Source organism: Pan troglodytes, chromosome 2, assembly GCF_028858775.2.
Source record: "Pan troglodytes isolate AG18354 chromosome 2, NHGRI_mPanTro3-v2.0_pri, whole genome shotgun sequence".
Lineage (NCBI taxonomy): Eukaryota > Metazoa > Chordata > Mammalia > Primates > Hominidae > Pan > Pan troglodytes.
Genome location: NC_086015.1, coordinates 34114747 through 34137421, shown reverse-complemented (window position 1 = coordinate 34137421; position 22675 = coordinate 34114747). Strand labels below are relative to the sequence as shown.

The following is a 22675-nucleotide window of genomic DNA, read 5'->3' as shown; positions in this document are numbered from 1 at the left end:
ATCACCTGCAAGCTGATTAGAGAAGCAAATTCATAGGTCCTACTTGCAGTGACTGTAGAAGAGGTTTGAGGAAAATTTATACGATCCATTTTACATGCCACTTAACTCCAGAGGACATTCTCAACTGAGACACCTACTTAAAAGATTTTTTTTTTAACTTTTTTTTTTTTAAGACAGAATCTCACTCTGTCACCCAGGCTGGAGTGCAGTGGCATGACCTTGGCTCACTTCAACCTCTGCGTCCCAGGTTTAAGCAATTCTCCTGCCTCAGCCTCCTGAGTAGCTGGGATTACAGGCTCCCGCCACCACCACGCTTGGCTAATTTTTCTATTTTTAGTAGAGACGGGGTTTCACCATGTTGGCCAGGCTGGTCTCGAACCCCTGACCTCAGGTGATCCACCTGCCTCGGCCTCCCAAAGTGTTGGGATTACAGGTGTGACCCACCAAGCCTGGCCTTTTTTTTTTTTACTACTTAATACCTACTCTCAAATAAAATTTGCTGCCCAGCATATAGTTCAGTAATTTCAATGTGGCTTGCCCTGGCCCCCAATAAAATCAGTCTGGCTTGTTGTTTTTGTTGTCTCCCAATTTGATCAGCAATAAATGATACAGAAGATACACATAGATCATAGAACTTTCAAGTTAAAAAGTCTATTAGAACTTCCGTTTGAGGATTCTGAAATACAAAAGTCATGCAAAATGATTTTGCTAACATTACTTAGTGTGAACACAAGGAAGTATTATTGTAATCAAGATAGTCCTCATAACAGCTATACTGTATGAATACTATTATTCTATCTATTTCACAGATAAACACAGGGAGGGTAAGTAACTTATTGAAGATACATCATGAGTAAATAGTTTAAATGGCACTCAAGCCTTGGCAGTCTGGCTCTAAAGTTTCCAGTCTTAATCATTATACTATATCAGACAGGCAGGTTTCAGGTTTCTTCCTACTATTGCTGCTGTATTTTCTAAACACTGAAGTCAAAATGACAAAAAATCTATATTCACATAGTGGAGTCACCACTTTAGCTTAAGTTGTGCCCAATGTTGTAATACAGACATATTTAGCCATATGGAGCTGATTTATGTGGCAAATCTGACTAAAGCTATACTATGCATGGTAGTTTTCCAGGGTGGAAGAATAGAGATGGGCAGTTTGCTAAAGAGAAAGGGTTGAGAGTACAGTGTGATCTTTCTTCAGAAACATGTTGAACCTGAAAGAGCAGACAACATTTAAAGGTGACATTATAATGAGTGACCTTGTGACACACTTGGATGTAGACAGTGCTGTTTGATGTTTAAGTTAAAAAAAAAGTTAATTCCCAGCCAAGGCCACTGTCCGCATGGATTTTCTCTGGGTAATTCTTTTTTCTCTCACATTTAAGTTTGACACTAAATGCGGGAACAATGACATTCTCCTGATTCTGCATGGGTTACTATTTAGCCTGGGCACCTCTCAGGTTTTCACAGTGTTTTTCTCAACAATTAGCAGCTCTTTGGAGATGGCAAGCTTTGCATGGTTATTATTGGAGCCCATGGACATCCTAGTAGGCACTGGTGATCTTGGGAGTGATGAGGTATCCTCGAAGGAAGAACAACACAGCAGGTGCTAAGTGGCAGAAAAGACTTTTATTGGCTCACTTGGATACTTGATGAGGACTCTTGGAAAGATTTGGGATCTTATTTTGAAGGTATTAAAGATCTTTGTATCAGTTAGGATTCAGTCAAGACAACAAAATCACTCTGTATTCTAACTACAGCAGGTCCTTAAATAATGGTTCATTCAACATCGTTTCACTATAATGTTCACTGGAAAAAAAAGTTAATTCACAGCCAAGGCCACTGTCTGCATCCTGTCCAGGGCTGGTTCCCGCCTTGTAATCTGAGCTGCTGGAATAAGATCCAGCCACCTGTGACCCTGAACTGGAATAAGTAGACTGGGAAATAAACAAATAAATATAAATTATTATCAAATATTAATTTGTAAAGTCTATGATAATCATAAAAATTTACAATAAACAATGCAGTACAAAAGCATTCAGTGAGCTCTCCTTATTTGTAATTGTTTATTTTTGAACTGTGTGGTGGTAGGAGGTGCTCTTTATGATTTTTGCCTTGCAAATATTTATTCCTTGATTTAATGCACTGCCACTATGACCACCATCACTCACTGATTCACCAAAAATTAAATAATTATCTTTCTTGTTTTATTAGTCTTTCTTAAATGTATGTATATCTCACATTTATTTCAATGTTTACTATTAGAAATGTTTTGAGTCTTAATTTAGGAGTTCAGTGATTTTTGGTGATCAGAAATCTGCCATAGGAATTTAACCCTTTTTGATATCAATTAGCCTATGGTAAAACTGGTTTCATTATATGTTATTTCACTTAAAGTCACCGTTTGCAAGGATCTGTTATGCACATTAGGTGAGAGCTCCCTGTATCACAGATTTAGTACAGGATTGGGGACCTATGTGATAGTTAGAAAAGTGGCAGTGTCAGGGAAACTACTGTGGAAGGCCAGGGGAGCTGCCCCCAAAGGCAGAGAAATTGATGCTGAAGACTTCAGATTGAAGTACCCAATTTGATTCTTCAAAATTTGCCTGGAGGCTGCTACAACTCTTGATAATCATTAAGAAGCTCCCACCATCTGCTTTTTCTGAAAAGTGGGTCGTATTTTGGAGTTACCAGAAAGCTGCTGTGAAACTCTTGTCTTCCTACACATCTGGCTCTACTTGCCTCCAGAAAATAATGATTACTGCTTTGCATTCACTTTTCAAATCAGACACCAGCTCCTTTCATTGTCAAACACCAGTCTGGAACCATACGTGGAGGAAGATTCTGAGAAATATAATTCCCAGCTTTAGAGTACGGTGGCAATAGTGCCAAATTGACAGCAAATAATGTAGTTTGCGACTGTGACTGCAGTAGGAGCAAAACCCAAAAAAGTAGTTAATTACTATTAACATGATGCCAATCCTAAAATGTCTGGAAGAAACCAAACCAAAGCAGCACACATACAGAACAACAACAACAAAAAAATAAAGCAAAATAGTCTTGCTCTTAACTAGTAATGATAACAGTATAGATCAGGAGTAGAATAAAAGATTTATATGTAGAGGTAAATGTACAGATAATTTTGAAATTGATCAACATTTTAGATTAAAAAAAAAGTACTATACAAGTTCGAAAATGACCACTAAGGATTAGACATTAGGTTGAGTATAAAAAATATAAATAGGAATCTAACCTTAACTTTCAGAATGTGCATGAAAACAAGGCATACATATTGACTGGACAGATGCCAAAGAAAGTGTAAAATAAAACCCCTATCCATTGACTGAACAGTCATTTGAAAGTGGCCATGTGATAAGAATAAATTATATTTTCTCATAGTTTTTGATGAATACTGAAAAGAATAAGGTTACTTCAGGAAGCAAATCCCTAGTTTAAAAACAAAATTTCTCAGAACCAAGAAGATAATGTTTAATTTTAATGGCTAAATGTTTTCCATTTTAAGCTTTAGAAATCAATTCCAGTATGGTTGGGAAATAACCTATATTTTAAAGTACTATTAGTGTTTGTATTTATTGTCCTCATCTTTGTGTGTAATTACATGATCTTTTACTGACTTCATATCTCCACCCTCATGTTTGTTTCAAATCAGCTCTACTCTTTGTACCAAGCTGAGGTCTCAGATGGGTGTCTGTCACCTTCTTCTAATAGCCAAATATGCTATTTCATGGGCAAAATGAAATTGGAAATTGTTACTCTTGAAAAAAAAAATGCGAAACACAAAACACATGCAGCTCTCTTACATAGCCTGCTTGGGTATGCAAGTGATCAAAATGCAGAATTCTTATTGCTTCAGATCAATAGGTCTTTAGCAGATGGGCTTGGGAAACATGCTCCTCATGAATAATGTAAGAAAATATTCAAAATTAAACATTAAAAAACAGCTAACACTTATAAAGTTCATACAATAGATTGGGTACAGTCTATAGGCTCCCATGTGATGAACTTCCCTTTGAGAAAAGGGCTGTTGTCATTATTCTCATTTCACAGATTAGGAAACTTCAGATAGATGATTGGTGGAACATACTCAAAATTACAGAGCTGGGGAGTTGAAAAGTCGTGATGCATGGATGCAAATGAAAGCCTTGGATGTAAACTCATGCATTTGAACTCCACAGCCTGCGCTATTTGCCATAATTCTATCCTGCTTCTCAAAAGAAATCAAATCAAATTAAAATGCTTGTAAGAGACAAGGCCAGGGACAGCACAAAATACAGAAATAACTTCGATTTTCTCTATTACTTATAGCTTTACATTTTGCCTTTAAGACAATGATCTTTTTGTTTGTTTATGGATTTTTAATTGCTCCTATACTTTCTATCAAAAAGACTATATTTCCTTCAACTAATCTCTGCACTTTTGTTCAAAAATCAGTTGACCATTTTTGTTTGTGTCTGTTTGTAAGTTTTCTTTCCTGTCCAATTGATCTGTGGCACCTATCCTTACACTACTATCATAGACTTGATAACTGTCACCCTCCTACTTTTTTTTTGTTGTCAAGATTGTATTAGCTATTCTAAAATAGCTGTGCCCTTCCATATATATCTTACAATGATCTTGTCTGTCTAGGAAAAAAAGTCTTGCTGGGATTTTGAGAGGAATTGCACTAAACCTAATTTGCACTAAATTTGGGAAGAATTGACATCTTTACTATTTTGAGTGTTCTGATCCATGAACACGATGCATTCTCTTCTTTGTTTTCTTTTAACAACATTTTGTAATTTTCAGCATATAGAACCTTAACATTTTAAAGCATGTGCCTGAGCATTTCACTTTCTTTGAAACAATTACAAATAGTATTATGTTTTTAATTTCAGTTTCTACATGTTCATTCTTGGTATATAAAATGTGATTAAATTGTGCGTGTTGATGCTGTATTTGCAAACCTTGCTGACCTTACCGGTTCTAGAGTTTTGAGGGTTGTATATTTCTCGGTATTTTCTATGTAGATAACCATATTATCTGCAAATAGGGACAGTTTTATTTTCTTCCAATCAGTATGCTTTTATTTCCTTATTGCAGGGGCTAGAAGTATGAGTACTATATTGAATAAATGGCGACAGCAGAAATCATTGTCTTCTTCCTACTCTTGAGTGAAAACAGCCAGTCTGTCACTACTAAATATGATGCTAGCTGAAGGGATTTTGTAGATGCCCTCTATCAAGTTAAGGTAATTCTCTTCTATCCCTAACTTGCTGAGAGTTTTTATCAGGAATGAAATTCAAATTCTGCCTAACTTTTTTTTCTGTGTCAATTGATATGATTACACAATTGATACGATGAATTACACTGATTGATTTCAAATATTGACACACTTTGCATGTTTGAAATAAATTCTACTTGGAAATGATGTATAATACTTTATATTCATTATTGGATTCAGTTTGCTGAAGTTGAAGGTTTTAGTCGAAGATTTTTAATCCAAGTTCTGAAGAGATATTGGTCTGTATTATTCACTTTTTGTACTCTCTTTGTGTGGTTTTGGTCTTAAGACAATAATGACCTCCTAAAGGGCATTGGGAAGTGTTATTCTCTCTTCTGTTTTCTGGAGGAGACTGTATAAAATTGTTTTTAACTCTATTTTAAATATTTTGTGGAATTCTCCTGTTAAACTGCCTGGGCCTGGAGATTTATTTTATGGGAGTTGTATATTGATTTTTAGTTTGAGGATTTGATATAAATGTGGTAATAAATATGGAGTGTAACACATAAGTAGCAATTTTTCTCAATAGGGTGGTGTAGCAGGTGTGTTAGCAAATCACCTCATTTCTTTTGGACCTTTATACCATTTCTCTGCACAGCTGCCTGTCTTCGAATGGCCAGAACCTGCATCTTTGCTAGCAGACTGCATTGAAACCCACATAGCTCACATGTAAGGTTGACAGGAAAGACTGAGAATTAAATCTCCCGTTGCCCCCAAGCCTTTAACCAAAAACTGACAAGTACAGGAATATAAATACCCCAGTTTCCCTGCCCTTCACTAGATAACGCTGAGGAGTATATTTTGCATCACTTCTAGAGTTTTTCTGCAGGATTAGGCTCCAGTTATCCATTACAGAAACCAGCTTTATAATACCCCCTTTATTGTTTGCCTTTCCTCTCCCTAGCTCTCTACCCCTCACCTACTTGTGTTTCTTATGCTTGCCAATAAACTGCCAGCACTCAAATGTTTGCTTCAGAGTCTGCTTTGGGAGAAGTCCAACATAAAACATTTAATATCATATATGAGTATCTTATGCATATGGAACATGGTGATTGAAAACTGATACTATAAATTGCAAATCAGAAAATGCTATAAGGGAAAAATATGGAATTTATACTTAGAGTCTATATTTAGGTCCTACGTGTGTGTGTGTGTGTGTGTGTGTGTGTGTGTGTGTCTGCATGAATTATGCACAAATGATAATTCCATGAGGTGCATTAAAAGTAAATTTAGTGGAAATAAGTGTGCTATTTCAAACCACATTTAAATGGAACAGCATTCCAGGGTTCCAGTCATGCTTTTGGCTGCCTATAGGAACTTTTGTTCATGTCCTAGTGTGGAAATTTACTGAACATAAGCTAAAATTTCTCCAGAGCCCTTTCTTTCCTTAAATAACACAGGAAAACCAAAACAACAACAAAAGTACTAATGAACAGCACCAGTGGAAAGCCAAACATGACTACTATTTTTAAAGTACGAGATGATAATTTTGTGCAATAAAATTACATCAATTATAAACTGAACATTTGGTAAGCAACTTGGGTATTTTCCTTAACAAAAAGAAAATTTTGTGCTTGTTAAGTGAAAGTATGGATAAATATTAAAAATCTTTGAGTGTTCCCTTCTCGGCACTCTCAAATACAAAGGGATCATGGGTACTTTCTGGAATAATATGGAATTTTGAAGTTTGGATCAGGAATAAAGGTGGTAGCTGTAATTTTTAGGGCTGATAAGACAATTCCAGGGGAGATGCTAACATATAGAATGGGTTAACTTTCCAAATAGTTGTTCATCTGAAGGGCTGATGCTGAGAAGATAAATATAGTATGAAAACAAATGAAAAAAGACTTTGGAAACCAGATGACAGGGAGAAATAAGGAGTATAATATGGAGCTTGGATCAGTGCCTGAGTGTATGATTCAGGGAGAGGCAACATCTTTATCTAAATGCCTATAGACTCAGTATTGGGTGGGGATAGAGTGGTGAATGTGGATAACCTTCAGGAGCATTTCGTTTGTTTGAAATGCATGCAAATATTCATAAATACAGATCCGTTTCAACTATGTCTTTTCATATTACCTCAGCCCCTTGTAACCTAGTTTCTTTTGCAAGAATCTTTTGGGCTTCTTATGTTGTTTCATTAAGGGCAAAACTTTGAGAGAAAATATCAGGAAAGGATTCTTACACTCTTAATATCTGGTATGTGAAATAACTAGATACAATATTTTAATACATAGCAAACTCACTTTGGAAAAAACTATTGAGATAAAAGTTGCAAATTTGGCCAGCTAGAAGTCCACCTGTCTGTGTGATTTCAGGAGACCCTTGCATGGAAATGTCATGCTAATTCTATGATAGAGGTTTCTTTCATTCTAACTGAAGAGCTTTGGGATCTTCAATATAAATTGAATTTTTCATTAATATGAACTTCAACATTACAATGAGATTGTACACATATTAACTAAATGATCCTCAAAATAGCTCGATGAAGTAGGTCCAATGAATTCTCATTAATCTTTTATTACAGATTAAAGAAAGGTAACTTATCAAGGAATTTTATTTTAAAATTCAAATGTCCCTGGGAATCAGTGCTATAGAATAACTTAGAAAGAAAAGAATACTGGCCTGGTGCCTGCTTGAAATGAAGGTGAGAAGAGAATAGGACATGGAGAATGAGAAGGTGGTAGGAAGCAAACTTTGAATTGTATGATTTGGCTAGGACCTTCCCTGAGTGAAATCTAGTGCTTCAAAGCATGACCACACTTACAACACAAACACTTTAATTGTGAACTACTCAAAGCATCTCTGCAGTTTGCCTGTTCATGCCATCCAAAGTTTTGAAAAAGAGGAAGAAGAAAAATTGTTTTTCTCTCCCTTAAATGTCTGTGGTATTTGGCCTTGTTTAATTCAATTACTGTAGAAGGCTTGCTTTCTCCACCTAGTGGCCAGAAAAAAGAAGATTTTTATCTATGGAGATGAAAAGAAGCAAGAAAGGGCAACAGAATATGTAGAGTAATAGCAACTATAATTTGTTGAGTATTTGTGCAGGTGCTGTGATAAACGCTTTACATATGTTACCAATCCCCACACCCTGGGAGACAGGAATTATCATCCCACTTTACTAAAGCGAAGAAAAATCAAGTGATGCCCAGGTTCACATAGTTTGAATATGGCCAGAAATATACATTTGAATATAGCCAGGAATTTAACCTAAGTGTATAACTTCAAAGCCAGTTTTCATCTGCATTAATAAATTTGCTTTCTGGAACACATGGATGCTAGAAATTCTGTCATTTTTTTTGGAAATAAAGTCATATGATACATATGATCACCAAGCTTTAAGACAAGCCCAAATAGAGTAAGAAGAGGACCTAGGACTGAGCACTAAGGAACTCCAGCGTAGGGGGGTGTGTGTGTGAGTCTAAGGGGAAGTCTAGTTCCTTATTTCAAAGTAATATTTTATCACTTTTCATTATTAAGCAGTTGTACTATTGGTTCCACTTTCTCTTATTTGCCTTCCAAACAGAATACCTCAAAGGAAAAAGTACTTAAAACCAGGAAACTACACAATACAGACCTAACAGATTCCACAGAAATCTCACCAAAGCAATTATAAGATATGGAGCATATGGATTGCAGAGAATAAGAGAGGACAGGAGAGGAGAGAGGAGAAAGAAAGGAAGAAAGAGAAAGAAAGAAAGAGAAAAAGAAAGAGAAAGAAAGAGGAAGGAAGGAAGGAAGGAAAAAAAAAGGAAAGAGCTTACAGTCAGATAGGATGGCCAGTGTTCCCTACCTCCAAAACAGTTAAGTTCCAAAAAGCAAATTTTTTTAAATTTTACCTGTACTATGCAAGACTTTTCCAGTACTTGCTCTGATATTAAGCAAAATGAGATGGCACATTTGGAAGTGGTTGCTTCAGATTCAGGAACAGGTGATGACATGAGTTTCATTTGTTCTAATCATTGACCGAAACTTTTATTTTTGCTTAATGGAACACAGGACATATGATCCATTCTGTGAGTAAGTAGAGAGAGAAATAAAAAGAAAACCAAAGGTTTTCTCTCTATCCTGGTCATGTTTTACTGATTTGTTTAGCTTCTAAAACTAACTAGCTAGCTGATAAAAAATAAAATAAAATTATGACCTAAGGTACATTTAAGCTGAAAACCTGAAATGCACTTCTCCCTCTGCTGCACAGATCCTTCTGGAATTACGTTTCTTATTTGGTTAGTGTTTCATACAAAACAATGGGGTTTCTCGTGGCGAAGACTTTCCTTGCACTAGATTAGCTCTCAGTAAAATATACCGAATCCAAGTATCTCATCTTAAGGCCAGTGTTCCTTAAAGTGTGGTCCGGGACCACCAGCATCAGCAACTTCTGGAAACTTATTAGAAAGGCAAATTCTCAGGCCCTGCCCCAGGCCAAGTGAAATGGAAACTCTTGGGTTGAGGCTCAGCAGTCTGTGTTTTAACAAGCCCTCTAGGTGATTCTGTACCTGTTAAGGTTTAGGAATTACTGTATTAGGCAGTAATGTTATCTTCTACAAGGGAAGGGCAAGGTCTAGTAACAACAAATGGCGTAAAAGAATACATCACTTTCTCAACATTTTAAGATTACATTAGTACTCCAGAAATCAGATGCAATCCTGGAGAGGAGAAAACACAAATCGATTGTGATTAACTTTCCACCAAAATGTGCCAGGTAAAATTGGTGCTTAAAATAAAATTTAAATTGAATTTGAGAAAAAGAAAACATTGTTTCTTGCATGTCTGGTTTTGTGGATTGAGATTGTGCCTGCCACACTATAGTGCCTCTACTATTTACTGGTTATTAAGACTGCTGAGCCCTGTAAATTGTTGTTAAATCACTGCAAATCCCTTCCTGCTACTGCAAAAACATATTCATTAAATTAATTTACAAAATGGGGTATAAATCTGATGATAAGCGACATGATCATTAGGAATGCATATCATGGTAACATAAGAACTGCCATTTCATAAAAAAACACATCTAATCTTGAACCACAAATCTTTACAGGACTCACATTATCACTGTAACCACATTTCCCTTATATTCCACCCTAGATATAATTGACATTTTCTTAAGTATGGAGAAAATAGAATAATTTCCCATTATGATTTTACATGCCAATGCAATTATACAAATTTTTCAATACAATAAAATATAAAGATGTTAAGTTGATTAAACAGAATTAACCTTCCTTCCCCCAAAGCTCTAACCACAGAGCAGAGAAGCCTTAGACAACTATTTGAAAACTCCTCAGTAATCTTGTTCATTGAAGGTACTTCGCATCATAAAAATTTCAATAACTCACAATTTTATGTAGTGTTTTATAGTACCTAGAGTTTTTTCATATGTTTTCTCATTTAATCCATTCAAAAGTCCTGCTCACAGCATATCATCATCCACATTTTCAAATGAGAAATCTGTTATTTGGAGAATTTGTCAGTTTCTTCTCTAAGACTGCAAAGTTAATGGAGGCAGAGCCAAGCACTCCTTAGAGAGAATGGGTTTCCATTGGAATATTCTGTTCTTCACAAGTTGAGTACATGGGTCCACATTCCAAGTGTTCCAGTTGCCTCCAACTACACAACAAACCACCACAAATTTCGTGATATAAAAACAGCAGCAATTACTTGTCAGTGTCATTTCTCATGATTCTGGAGTTTGATTGAGCTCAGACAAGGGGTTCTTACTGAGGGTCTTTTGTGTTAGGATCCATCACAATGACTGACACTGGAGTTATCTTGAAGGCTTCTTCACTTACATATCTGGTAACTGATCTGGAAAGTCTTAAACAGATGGAGACCAGAATAGAATAGCTTGGTCTTCTCTGGCATCTCTCTCTCTATCTCTATGAGATCTCTACTCTTGAGCATGGTGGCTTCACGGTTGCCAGACTTCTTACAGGATGCCTCCGTGCTCCAAATGTGTATGTCTCAGACAGAAAGTTAGACAGGCAGAACTTTAGGCACCTTTTATAACCTAGCCTCTGAAGTCACTGAGTGCCATTTTCTCCATTTTATATTTATTAGACAAATGACAATAATATCAGCTCATATTAAACAGGATAAAAATTAGACTGCTATGTCTTGATGGGAGGAGTGTCAAAGAATTTACAGACACCTGTGGAAGCAAGCTGGTTGGATGCATAAATCCAAAATGGACCAAATCATTGATTAAGACTTTATATTAATCATTTTTACACCTTCTTGACGCCAGTTAGTCAGGTTATTACCCTTCTCCTCCCACAAAGGAGACTTCAAGTTTATCCTCCAGAGAAGTTAGGCTAGAGATGCTATGGATTTGGGAACACGGAAGAGCAGAGGATGGATGTGAAACATAGGATGAAAAACATGAATATTAAGAGGCCTGAGCCCATATTGAGACAGGATAGTTCCCTTGACCCCTTAGTGGGAATTATGAAGGGGTAGCTCGCTTACTCAGCCAGCAGCACTCAAACCCCTTGCAGGAGCAGAGCATGCAAGTGAGTGGATGCAGGAGCCGGGGTGAATGGCTTTGGACTCCAGCAGGAATGAACCCCATACCAGCCCACGGCAGTGTCTAGGGGTTGCCTACAACTTCTGGAGCCTCAGAAGGTGTGTGTTACAGCATGCTCTTTTAGCTTTGCCATTTGCAGATGGCTTAACTCTTAAACTGTTCAGTGGAGAGTCAGTGTGATAGCCTCTTGCACCTGCACCTGGGTCCTTGTCCGGTGCCCAAGAGGAATGATGTTATACAGACTTGAAGGATGGTGAATATGGAGATTTTACTGAGCAGTGGAAGTGGCTCTCAGTGGGATGGGGAACTGCAAAGGGGATGGATTGAGAAGGCAGTCTTCTCCTGGAGTTTGGCCCTCCCCCAGCCAAACTCCTCTCCAACCGTCCCTGGCCGAACTCCTCTCTGACCATAGTCTTTGATGTCCAGCTGCTTCTCCTCTTGACATGCAGTCATTTCTCTCTTCTGTCCTTCTCCGCCATGCCACTCTGCTCCTCTGCCAGTGGAGCTTGGGTTTTTATGGTTACAGGGTGGGGCAGGCCAGGCTGGTTTCTGAAAAGGCAACATTCAGTCGGAAAAACAGGGATGTGAAGTTCTCAAGTTAGGGACACAGGTCCAGGTTTGATGGTGGAGCCCTCGCCAGGGACCCTGCCCTCTTCTACCCAGTATTTCCCTGCCTCCTGTCTGTATCAATATTACTAGCTGATAAGTACACACTACATCCCATCTCCACCAAGGCAAGAGCTGGATGTATTTTCTCCAGAAAAACAGAAAGCCCCCTGAGCAAAGATCTTCAGACACTGACCTTTGAATGTCTTTCAGCCAAGAGCTGATCCATGAGCAATCACCTTGTCTTGCAGCCCATCTCTGCACACAGTGCTTTTTAGTGCCTGGAACTTAGGTATTAATGACAATTAGCCATTTGAAGAAAGTCTCTGACAGAGAGGAAATCCAAAGTAAACAGAAATGGAGAGCTATAAACTAACCAGAGCTCAGATCTACTACATGCTAGGCAGTTTTCAAGGAGCACCAAAAGCTGCCTATCTCTTATTCTTGCAATAACCTTGTAAATAGCCATTATACTATCTCCATTTAATAATGGGCCTGAGGCACAGGTTTTTAAATGATTTGCCCACAGTCACTCAACGCAAAGAAGTCAAAGCCATCTCCAGTACTTATAGTTCCCTCCTCTGGATGCTCTGTGAATTCTAGTTTTACAACCCTGTCCCATGCCCACCTTTCCTGAAGTGATTATATTTTTGAAATAATTAGTACATTATGTAGTGTTTCTTGTTTCCTAATTGCCTGTGCATGTCTGTATACAACGTTGAGTGCAAGTAGTGTTTTTCCACTTTAATTTGCTATTCTTTTGCAATAATCTATCACTTTTCTTTAATAGAACCAGGTTGTAAAAGATACTATTTTCTCAGCTTCCCAGTAAAATCTGGCCCTGAGGTTTTATTTAATTAACCTTAGCCATTGTATGCAGATAACAACCTCCATTTTAATAAGAGAATAACAAGAAGAAGTCCTTTGGGAAGTGAAGATATGTAAGTGGCAAAACATTTGCCATTTTTCCCCCTAGGAAAAAATAGATCTTATTCTTCATTGGTTGGAGGAAAAAAAATTAAAAGAGAGAAAAAAAAATCTTTGTGGCTGGAAGTCGCATTTCCATTCAGCAGATGTCTCTCTTCTGAATAATTTCAGGAACCAGAGAGGGATCCCCTACAGGAAGTAATTAAAACTTGGCAGTAGGGACATACGTCGACTTTTAAAACTCCAAACCAGAATTATCAGTCATTTATCTTGGAAATATTATGAGATAGTTTAAGATTCACTATCAGCACACACCTACAGTGAACTTATTTTCAATAAATGTGCCAAGAACATACACTGGGGTAAAGACAGTCTCTTAAATAAGTGGTTCTGGGAAAAAAGAATATCCATATGCAGAAGAATAAAACTAAACCTCTGTCTCTTACCATATATAAAAATCAAATTAGAATGAGTTAAAAACTTAAATCTAAGACCTCAATCTATGAAACAACTACAAGAAAACATTGGGGAAACTCTCCAGGACATTGATCTGGGCAAAAATTTCTTGAGTAATACTCCACAAACACAGGCAACCAAGGCAAAATGAACAAATGAGATCACATCAAGTTATAAAGCTTCTGCACCACAAAGGAAATAATTAAAAGTGAAGAGAGATCCACAGAATGGGAGAAAATACTTGGGTACTACCCATCTGACAAGGGATTAATAACCACGATTTATAATAAGCTCAAACAACTCTATAAGAAAAGCAATCCAATAATCTGATTGTAAAATGGTCAAGAGATGTGAATAGGCATTTCCTGAAGGAAAACATACAAATGCAAACAGGCATGTGAAAAGATGCTCAACATGTGTATTAGTTCGTTTTCACAGTGCTGATAAAGACATACCCAAGACTGAGCAATTTACAAAAGAAGGAGGTTTAATTGGACTTACAGTTCTGTGTGGCTATGGAAGCTTCACAATCATGATGGAAGGTGAGGAGGAGCAAGTCACATTTTACATGGCTAGTGGCAGGCAAAAAAATGAGAGCTTGTGCAGGGTAACTCCTCTTTTTAAAACCATCAGAACTCGTGAGACTTATTCACCATCACAAGAATAGCACAAGAAACACCTGTCCCCATGATTCAATTACCTTCCACTGGATCCCTCCCATGACACATGGAAATTGTGGGAGTTACAGTTCAAGATGAGACTTGGGTGGGGACAGAGCCAAACCATATCGACATCATTGATCATCAGAGAAATGCAATCAAAAATGCAATTAGATATCATCACACCCAGTTAAAATGGCTTATATCTAAAAAACAGGCAATATCAAATGCTAGAGAGAAAGTGGAGAAAAGGGAACCCTCGTACACTGCTGGTGGGAATGTAAATTAGTACAATCACTATGGAGGACAGTTTGGAGGTTCCTCAAAAAACTAAAAATAGAGCTACCATATGATCCAGCAATGCTACTGCTGAGTACATACCCCAAAGAAAGGAAATCAGTATATGGAAGAGATATCTGTACCCCTGTGTTTGTTACAGCACTGTTCACAATAGCCAAAATTTGGAAGCAACATAAGTGTCCATCAATAGATGAATGGATAAAGGAAATGTGATACTTCTACATAATGGAGTACTATTCAGCCATAAAAAAGAATGAGATTCTGTCATTTGCAACAACATGGAAGAAACTGGAGGTCATTATGTTTAGTGAAATAAACCAGGCACAGAAAGACAAACATCTCATGTTCTCACTTATTTGCGGGATCTAAAAATCAAAACAATTGAACACATGGAGATAGTAAAAGGGTAGTTACCAAAGGCTGGGAAGGGTAGTGGCAGTTGACAGGAAATGGGGATAGTGAATGGGCAGAAAAAAAATAGAAAGAATGAACAAGACCTGCTATTTTATAGCACAACAGAGTGACTATAGTCAATAATAATTTAATTGCACATTTTGAAATAACAGAAACAATATAATTGAATTGTTTGTAACACAAAGGATAAATGCTTGAGGGAATGGATACCTCATTTTTCATGATATAATTATTATACATTGCATGCCTGTATCAAAATATCTCATGTACCTCATAAATTTATACACCTACTATGTAACCACAAAATTTAAAATTAAAAATTAAAAAAAGAAAGATTCACTATCCGTTGTAGACAATCAACAATGAACTTGGCTCTCCCTGGGATCCCGGAAAAAAAAAGTGTATTTTTTTGAGAAATATTTATTGTCTTTATGGCTCTAAGGAAAAATAATTTCAGTTATGATTATTTTAAGGTCTTCTTGTTTTTATTGTTGTTTGTTTTTTGTTTTGAGACAGTTTCACTGCATTGCCCAGGCTAAAGGGCAGTGGCATGATCTCGGTTCACTGCAACCTCTACCCCCCGGGTACAAATGATTTTCCTGCCTCCGTCTTCCAAGTAGCTGGGATTACAGGCATGTGCTACCATGCCCGTCTAATTTTTTTGTATTTATAGTAGAGACTGGATTTCACCATGTGGGCCAGTCTGGTCTCGAACCCCTGGCCTTAAGTGATCTGCTTGCCTTGTCCTCCCAAAGTGCTGGGATGACAGGTGTGAGCTACTGCACCTGGCCTCAGTTATGATTAGTTTTAATCATATATAAGCAAGCTCCATTATATTTATTCCCTTAATTATTAGGGAGAGTAAGTGCCTTCCAGTTTAGAATTGTGTGATCATGGTACTGGACAGAACTGTCTCAAGATGGAACCAAGATTGAAATAAAACTTTAGGAATCCAGCCCCTCCACCCCACCAAAATAATTTCTTGCCTTTCTATAGCACTTTGTAATTTATCAGATGCTTTTGCCACTATTACCTGTATTGATCCTCAAAATAATCTTGTGAGTTTTATGTAGAACAGTGCCAAATTAGGAAAGGATCAAAGAAAAAAACTTTCACCTGGTTTTGGATTGCCAGATTTAGCAAATAAAAATATAAGATAATCAGTTAAATTTAAATTTCTGATAAATGATCAATATTTTAGTATAATTGTGTCCAATGTAGTATTTGGGATTCATTTATTTTTAAAATGTGTTTTTATTTATTGTTTTTCTGAAGCTCAATTTTAACTAGGCATCCTGTATTCATTTGGCAACCCTAAGTTGGTACCACAGGCAGATGTGCAGAAGATATAAAAAAAGAAAATATTTGTCCAGCATTTTAGTGAAGGGCCTCTTCTTCATTGTTCACTACTTTGATTAAGTTTGAAGGCTACACATGGCTAAGATCAGCCAATCAAAGGACTTTATTATCCTGGCCAGAATGATTGCTCAGTGATAAGCATGTGACTCAAGCTGGACTAAGGGATACAGTCCCAGGATGATTAGTGAAAATATCTAGGAGATTATCTTTTCTCACGGGATTGGTAATGTCAGGACAATGTGAGTTTAGAATTGCTCACTGGGGGAATTCTGAGAAAAAATTCATCTCAGCAAAAAGGAGTTACAGGAGAGAAACAGTGTGTTTGTGACATTATTTGAGCCTCTGGTTCCAGCTGCACTTGAAATCAGGGATACTTCTAGGTGCTTAAACCTCTTGCAACCAACAGATTTCTAATAAACATTCTGAGATATGTGAATTTGTTGGGAGAAAAGCTGAGTGTTGGGAGAGGAGCTGAGGCAAGGCTTGCCTGTCTGACAATATAAAAGAGTCTTGGAACATGTCCAGGATCCAGGGTCTAAAACCCCTTGCGGCCTTTGGAACACCAAGCTCTGTGCTAAAGGGTGGAAGGCTACCCTGATGCACCATAATCAAAGCCCAGGGCATAAAACCCCTCATGGCTTGGATAGAATCCAGGGCTTGTGGCCTCTGGAATGTGCCTAGACTTGCTGGCTCCTTGCTTCTTGCTCTCCCAGGATCGATTATATCTTGAGTTAAAGTAACCTGCTGCCCATTATCTCAAGTAGCAGAGCAAATACTAAACAGTCACAGCAGTAAATCATGTGCCTAATACAATGCTACCTTTGGACCCCCACTTTCTCACCACCTGTTTCTTTGTTGGATTACCAATAAATGGTGTGGGCTCCCAGAGCTCGGGGCCTTCGCAGCCTCCATACACTCATGATGGCCCCCTGGACCCACTTTTCTCTCTCAAACTGTCTTTTTCTCATTCTTTTGACTCCGCTGGACCTCGTCACTCCCACGGCTTGGTGTTGGGTCTGATCACCCCAACGTGAATTATTTCCTAATTTGCCCACTAAATCAGATCTCCCTGACACCGAGGCTTGTGTGTGCAGCCTTCCCTGGTTTCCTCTGACCTTCATCTTCATCCTTCAACAAGAAACTACTCACGGACAGGTTCTCCAGAACTGTGTGTGCTTCTCTGAGGCAGAAATTTTGGATATGATGGAAATGAGTTCTCCCCAGGCAAATGTAGCTGACAGGCTTCCTATAAAGCCCCAAAATTATTCATCTAAGACAGGAGTCTGCAAACTTTGTAAAGGGTCAGATAGTGAATATTTTTAATTTTGTAGGCCATACAATCTCAGACATGATGATGCAACATTGTCGTTTCAGTGTGAAAGTACTTAAAGACAATAAGTAAATTAATAGGTCTTGCTGTGTTTCAATACATCTGTATTTACTAAAATAGGCAGTGGACCAAATTTGGCCTGCAAGCCATAATTTGCTGACCCCTGATTAAAGGATCCAACAAAAGTCAGTGTCTAGTATCAGTAAGGTATTCTCAGATGGTCAAATAATTCCCATTATAATAACCCAGCTAACTCTGAGACTAGTGAGAGTTTTTGAATTGGAAGTTCATCTCCTGGGCTGTGTGCAGATATGGATATAGCCGAAGATAAATTAGTTTATATGTCTTCTTAATTTTGCGTTTAGAAAGTCTAGACTCTTCAAGTCTATATAAAAAAAAATTATCTGCACATTTATGTGAAAAAAAACTCATTTTTTTTTAATGTTTGCCTAGCATGAGCCTTTGAAGATATTATCTGGACACAGATCTTCCTCAAGCTTTCAGATACTATTGTTATTTGATATTTGTCTCATATTGACCAAACTGGTCCTAAAGACTGCTTATTAGGTAGATTTGTAACAACTTTTGTTTGTTACAAACCACCCTAAAACTGAATAACTAGAGACAATAACAATAATGTATTTTGCTCACAAAACTGTAACTTGGGTAGGTCTGGGTGGAGAAGGCTCATTTCTATTTTATGTGGCATTAGCTGGGATCTCTTAACTAGAAGTTGGGGAATTTATTTCTAATATAAATGACAAATTGTTGCTGGCTGTGAGCTGGAAACTCAGCAGAGCTGAGGGATGAAGTTTCAGTTCTCTAAATTGGCAGCCCCATGCGGCCTGGCCTTCCTCACAGTATGATGGCTGTTAAGTCCCATCCCAAGAGAAAGAGACAAATGGAAACTGGATCACACTTTATAGCGTAGCCTCAGAATTATACATCATCACTTCTGCCTCATTCTATTCACTGGGGCAGTAACAAAGCCCCCATCCAATTTCAAGGGAAGTGAAAAAGTAGAGTAAAAAAGTTCTGGAAGGACAGATAGGATTAGAAGTGTTGCAGAAACATTTTTTAAAGAGAAGATATCCATTTTTTAAAAATTTGAATAAATGTTGCACAAAAAAATATTTTAACAAAAATAGTGTGGTGGCATAAGGAAAAGAGAGAGAGAGAGAGCATCCAAAGATGTTTAGAACTTTTTTTTAATGCGAAATATCTCATAATCCAGTGATATAGGTTGGCTGTGTCCCCACCCAAATCTCATCTTGAATTGTAACTCCAACAATTCCCACACGTCTTTGGAGGAACCCAGTGAGAGGCAATTGAATTATGGGGGCAGGTCTTTCCTGCGCTATTCTCATGATAGTGAATGAGTCTCATGAGATCTGATGGTTTTAAAAACAGGAGTTTCCCTACTCAAGCTCTCTCTCTTTGCCTGCTGCCATCCGCATAAGATGTGACTTGCTCCTCCTTGCCTTCCACCATGATTGTGAGGCCTCCCCAGCCATGTAGAACTGTAAGTCCATTAAACCTCTTTTCCTTCCCAATCTCGAGTATATCTTTATCAGCAGCATGAAAATGGGCTAATACATCCAGCAGAGAAATAAGAGGTCTAAAGTTAAAAACCATGATTTAAAAATAAAAATACATAACTATAAAGTGAAAATGTAATATTTATGCTATCCTGATAATAGACACTTTCTTTAGCAAAACTTTCAAAGTCAGAATTATATTTTATAGTATTTCTACAGAAAGAGATTATTTATCCAATTCAATCTTACACTTAAAAAAAGTTCTAGCAATGAGAAAAAGTATTTTACTAATTTTTGATAAATCTGTCAAAATCAATAACAATAACAACAACAACAAAAACCATGAATACAAGACACAATTAAACTGGAAATGTGAGCATCTTTAAATATATTATCCCATGGACAAGGGAGATTATTTTATGGATGGAGAAATAATTAATTCAACAGCTGCTGTCCATGTCAGTATGACTGCTTCATAGTAATGGTAGAGATCAAAACATAGAAGACACAATGGGCCTTCAGTGAGTGCAGCTGATGAGTACAATTAAAAAGTAAAAAATAACTTCAATACAATGTGGGGGAGAATGCTAAAACAAAGAGAGATCTGAAGAATGCTGAATCAAATCTAGTAGAATTAAGGAAGTGATTCCCCCAGGAAGTGTTGCATAAATTGAGTCCTAGGATGATACTAGTTAGCCAGGGATAGGTGGGAGAATGTCAGTGAGTATAGCATGTGCGAAGGCAGACAGACGGAGGAGGATGTATGCAAGGGCTGGCAACTGGTGCAATGATAGTGTCCACATGGGTCCAACCATGAAGGATTTCATTTGACATGCTCAAGAGTTTAGTTGGAATTCTCAAATCCTTCTTTTTAAGCAGTTATGGTTGTATGACCAGATCTGAATTGTTTAAAAGTCACCAGTGGCAGCATTGAACCAGTGAGCATCATTTATTAGAAATGAGGACCTAGAGTAAGGCAGTAATAGTGGTGGCCAATTTAAGTGTAATTCATTGAAAAAAATGATCAATCTTGGTGAATGATTAGATGTGGAGAATAAAAAGTAAGATGACTAAGATTTCTAAATTTGACTCCCGTGTTCTCTCCACCTAAATATATTACATCAAATAAAAACAGGGCTGAAGGTCAATCTACTTATAAAACATGCTGAGATCATTATTGGAGTTCCAAAACCCTCTGCAGAAAGTTGTAGCCTAGACTAACATAGAGGTAGGGAGGTGTTAAGACTAACAAGGTTTTTACCACTTGGCCAGCTATAACCAGTGTGTTAGATCCCTATCAACTGAGACAGTGACAAATTCCTACCCAATTTTGAGAGAAGGGAATGTGGACACTACCTCTTTTTGGTACCATGAAAAAGTTCTGGAAGTGTACATAAGGATCAGAAAGACTGTGGCAACAAATTACCAAAAACTGGGTGGTTTTAAACAACAGAAACTTATTCCCTCACGGTTCTGGAAGCCAGAAGTTCAAAATGAAATATAGATGTTGGCAGGGTTGGTTCTTTCTGGAGATTATAAGGGAGAATCTGCTCCAGGTTTTTCTCCTAGCTACTGATAGGTGATAAAAACTCTTGGTGTTCCTTGGCTTGTAGACATATCACTCCAATCTCTGCTTCTGTCTTCTCATGAAACACTTCTCTGTGTCTTCTGTGTCTTCACATAGTTTTATCTTCTCTATCTCTGGGTTTTAATTTTCTTCTTTATAAGGACACCAGTTATTGGATTAGGGGCCGTCCTAATCCAGTATGACTTCATAACTTGATTACATCTGCAAGAACCTATTTCCAAATAAGAGCACATTGACAGGTTTCAAGTAGACATGAAATCTGGTGGGAACACTAGTCAACCCAGTTCAGGCTTGGAGAGCATTTGGGGGCCATGCCGTCTCATCTTTTTAAAAGCTGTATAACACAGTCTCCTCTGTTGCTGACAAACAATTGTGCAAGTCTATCATTTTTGTAGATTGCATTAATGGCCTCACTTATTTTCCCTTTGTGGCTTTACAGTGCTTCCCCTTAAAGAAGTGAGGCACATTTTTCCTCCTCTGGGCTTTGGCTTGAACTAGTAGGATAATTAGTGGAAGCGTCAGTGTGCAAGTTTTGAACCTAGGACTCAAGGATTTTTGTGTGTTTCTGCTTGTTTCTTGTTGCCTCTTGCTCCTACAAAGAGGATTAGAAACATATAGTACAGAGCTGAGCCAAATCCAGCCAAGCCCAGCTTAGGTCTGCCCACCTTCAGCTGATCTCCAGACAATCCACGGATCCATGAGGATAAATGGCTGTTGTTTTTTTAGCAATTAGTAGCTAATATCACCCCAACAATAGCAATATTCTATATCACTTGCTTATATAGCATATTTCTTCTACGAATGTCATCAACTTAGAGACTTGGAGAAACCCAACGATAATACAATAATAGTTAACATTTACTGCCTTGCTAGGCATTTTACAATAATTATTACAGCAGTCTTACAAAGTAGGTTGAGTAGAGGTGACTTTGGGGAACTTTGGATTTTTGTTTTCTACCTCCTTTCAGCAGCTTATCAAGGAGCTCGTATCACAGACATTTATTGAGTAACTCCTGTGAGTCAGACTTTCTGATGGGTGCTGGGAATTTTGAATACAAGAAACTCCAAGCCATCAAAGGGCTTTACAGCTGAATTATTCTTTTGTACTTCTTTGCACTCTGTGAATCCCTCCTTTCTAGCAAGGACATCACCCCTAACCCAGAGGCTGCATGCTACACATTGACCTAAATCTTCCGTTTCCTTTACTTGTTGCTTTATGGTGCATTGTAGAGGCAGAGTCACTGCAGTGGAATACTCACTAAAAAGTGTCAAATCTGGTGCCAGCCTGTCTATACCAGCATACTTTGGTACAATGAGATATGAGGGATTTCTGCTCTGATACAAGGGAAAGGTATTAATGGTATGTGTGTGTCCATGCCTACTTTGCTTCCCATAGGAAAGGTTTTTATCCCATTTAGGCAGGAAAACTGAGGCCCAGAGAGATTAATTCAACATTACATAACTAGTAGTGCTGGAACTTGAATCTGTGTCTGTGACTCTGAAGCCTGCACTCCCAGTCACTACTGCATCCTCTTTCAGGTTGTGAATAATTGCACTGCCCTTTAACTTGTGATTCAGCACTCTGCTATCTATACTCCACCCACTCTTCCCCTCAACAATTGCCACAGCCCCTACCACTACCATCTGAGTTATGAAGTTATTGATGATTATTTCTCATTATTTCTCTT

The 22675-nt window shown here is 37.8% G+C and overlaps 1 long non-coding RNA gene across 2 annotated transcripts in view; it reads right to left on the bottom strand.

The window, feature by feature from the left end:
• The window catches only part of LOC107970465 (uncharacterized), a 54056-nt gene extending 39672 nt beyond the window's left edge, over positions 1–14384 (bottom strand). For both annotated transcript variants that reach the window (XR_001713052.3, XR_001713053.3), the window contains exon 1: positions 14301–14384. This is a non-coding gene — a long non-coding RNA (uncharacterized LOC107970465). The remainder of the gene's footprint in view (positions 1–14300) is intronic.
• Between the last annotated feature and the right edge of the window lie 8291 nt (positions 14385–22675).